General features: G+C 44.6%; 1 pseudogene; it reads right to left on the reverse strand.

The window, feature by feature from the left end:
• Positions 1–1,805: 1,805 nt before the first annotated feature.
• LOC103084081 (protein FAM32A pseudogene) lies at positions 1,806–2,140 on the reverse strand (annotated as a pseudogene).
• Positions 2,141–3,147: the final 1,007 nt, after the last annotated feature.

Genomic DNA, 3,147 nt, shown 5'->3' on the forward strand with positions numbered 1-3,147 from the left:
GATGATTGTGTTGTGCCTTTTAGCTGGAATGAGGGTTATTGAAACTGAAGAGCAGAAGCTGCCATCATGGAAAACCATTCTCATCCACATGGCGGGAGAAGCAGAGAAAGTAGACATTTAAAGAGGAGAACGGAACTGATGTGCAAAATAAAGGGAAAAGGGGGAAAAAATGATCTGGTTAGAGAGAGAGAGAGCAAGAGGGAGGTAGGAAGGAAGAGGGAGAGACAGAGACTGAGAGAAAATAATAGTTCCTGGTAGTTTTCTAGTTCCTGCTGCTTGGCTTTCATGACGTCCACTTCTGTCCTTGGGTTCTGTGAGATAGTCTGGATTTTTGTACAAAGTTCTCCTGACTTTTTTTTCTTTTGCTTAACCTAGCTTGAATAAGTTTCTGTTATTGACCAGGACTACTAGAACTTACTTCTACATCTTGTTTTGAGCCCCCAAACAGACAAATAAACCTTGATTCTTTCTGAATTAATGAAACACATTTATAGACATTTAAGTCTGGAATCATCTAATCCAACCCATTCATTCTATACCACAAAATACTGGTGTCTGAGGAAGTGAAATTTCCTGCCCAAAGTCACACAGTTAGGAGGTGGCAGAGCCAGAAGCAAAACCAAGGTATTTTGAATATCAGTTTAGTGTTCTTTCCGCTAAACAAGGCTGCCTTTTCTTTTTTTTTTAATAACTTTTTTGTTTTATTCTGCCTTTCACATATGACAGTCCCAAACCCAACACTTGGTTTTTCTTTTCTGACTTTCTTATTCTTTCAGCATCTGTGTCAACACACTTTCTCCCAATAGCATATGCAATTTGATCTTCATCTGGTGGGTACACATAGGCCCTCAAAGATCCTGGCTCTCCAGCATGGGAACCTCAGTCCCTCCTTTCAACTGCACCCACGTCTGTCTGTTCTGGAGCTCTGCATTGGTCCCATCATACCTGAGGTGTCCTGAGGCCAGGAACGCCAAACATGTTATGTGCCAACTCTGAATAAATACGGGGAGCTGCTTGGAGCCCAGGGTGGAGGGTAGGAAGGCAGGTTGGGTCTGGGTTCCATTACAAAGAATTCTGTGCTCAACTGGCAATGTCTGCCATGGCAACACCCACTAGACATGTCTGGAATGGGGACATTGGGCAACACCCACTAGACATGTCTGGAATGGGGACATTGGGGGAAGAGGCTACACACTGGCCACAGCTTCAGAAAGGGACAAGATGTACGTTCCGCCCTTGCCTTAGGTGGTTGTTCTGTTTCCCAGGCCACATTGTCTCAGTGGCCAGGTGGCTGAGGAGGTAGTCTGAAGGCCACGAAGCTACAAGTGGCCTCCCTGGACCCTGGACGGGACGGCATGAGCCCCAAGCTAGAGGGAGCTTGGAAAGGCAGCCCCTGCATGGCCCTACAGTGGTCTACATGCTGCAGGCCACGCTGGCATTAGCTCCTTGTCTCTGGAGTTGGTTTCATCTAGGCAAAGCCAGCTGGCTGGCTGTCAAAGAGTCAGATGCACCTCGGGGGTAAAAACACTTTTCCACAGCACTTACACAGAAATAACCTTAATCTCTGGGTAAACTTTCCAAGCTAAAAAACTTTCTTCTCTACGTCCTACCGAGAAATCAAAATAGAGTAAAAGGACAGTCTTACTTTAATCAAGTTCCAGAGTGAGGACATACAGCTTTGAAAAGCACTGTCTCAAGCAGAAGACGTAAGGATGTGTGTAAGAGAAGATTTCTAGAAAATGCCCAAGGCACCAAACATAATCCCAACTTTGCCTGGATGCTACTCCGTACCCCGGATGGGGAGGCTACTTTGTTCAGCTAACCTTAGGAATGCCACAGTGCTCCGTGAGTGCGTCCAGGTGCCTGCTGAGGTCTTCTACTCTCTGCTTGTGGGTTTTGGATGCTTTCTTCAGGATCCTTTGCATTTGCCATTTCTCCCGCTTCTTCTCAGAGGCCACCTGGGCCAGTGTCCGCTTGTCCAGGCTGTGCCACTTCCCCTCCTCATTCTTTCTGCTTGTTCCCATCGCTTACGGAGTTTCGCCTCGTCTTTGTTGTTTTTCTTCTTCTGCTTAGTCACTCTGAGCTCTGCGACGCCTTTCAGCTTCAGGGGCTCCTTTCGGATCTGCTCGTAGGCCTCCATGGCGCCCTGCTGAAGTTTCAAGACTGCCTTTTCATGAAAACAGTGAGCATCATGCTTGGGGCAGAGAACACCTGCTCCCTATTCTAAATGATCACAGGGGTGGGCAGGTGGTCCAGGCTGAGCATCTGGAGTATCCCAGACCTCTGGAGTCAGCTATTGCCCCAGGGATGGGCTTCTGCTCCAAGTAGAGCTACTTAAGGACCTTTTAGGGAGAATAATCAGATACTAAAAGAGATGATCTGAATCTCCATTTTCTGAGCTGTTAGACACTAAAGATTATGTGAGCTTAGTGCTTCTAGGGACTTTCTTTTCATCATGAAAAGGCAGCCGGCTCTGAAGAACAAGCCCAGCTCAGAGGAAAACAGAAACAAGAGATGAAAAGAGACAGATGCCCAGTGACTTTATTTGAGCAGCTAGAGTCAACCATGCCAAAGTTATTCCACTGCTAAACTTCTCAGTTACCAGACCCTGTGTATTTCCTTTTTGCTTAAGCTGGTTTGGCTTTCTGGTACATACAAGCAGGTAAGTTAGAATACCAAAATGTTGACTAGCAACCACTATTTAATTTTATATACCTTGCTTCATATGCTACAGAGAGGATACATCTTTGGGTCATTATAAATGGAAGTTAATTATTGTGGTTTAAAGTTTAATTAATATGAGTTATTGGGACTTCCCTGGCAGTCCAGTGGTTAAGACTCCATGCTCCCAATACAGGGGGCACGTGTTTGATCCCTGGTCAGGGAACTAAGATCCCGTATGTCATACAACACAGCCAAAAAAAAAAAAAGTTATTGAGGCTACGCTAGGAATAATAGCGACAAAGAAATACAACTGTATGTGCTTTTTAAAAATTGAGGTATAGTTGCTTTACAGTATTACATGTTTCAGGTGTACAACATAGTGATTCACAATTTTTAAAGTTTATACTCCATTTAGAGTTATTACAAAATATTGGCTATATTCCCTGTGCTGTACAATACATACTTATAGCTTATTTATTTTAT

This window comes from Lipotes vexillifer, unplaced genomic scaffold (assembly GCF_000442215.2).
Source record: "Lipotes vexillifer unplaced genomic scaffold, Lipotes_vexillifer_v1.1 scaffold150, whole genome shotgun sequence".
In the NCBI taxonomy this organism is placed as follows: domain Eukaryota; kingdom Metazoa; phylum Chordata; class Mammalia; order Artiodactyla; family Lipotidae; genus Lipotes; species Lipotes vexillifer.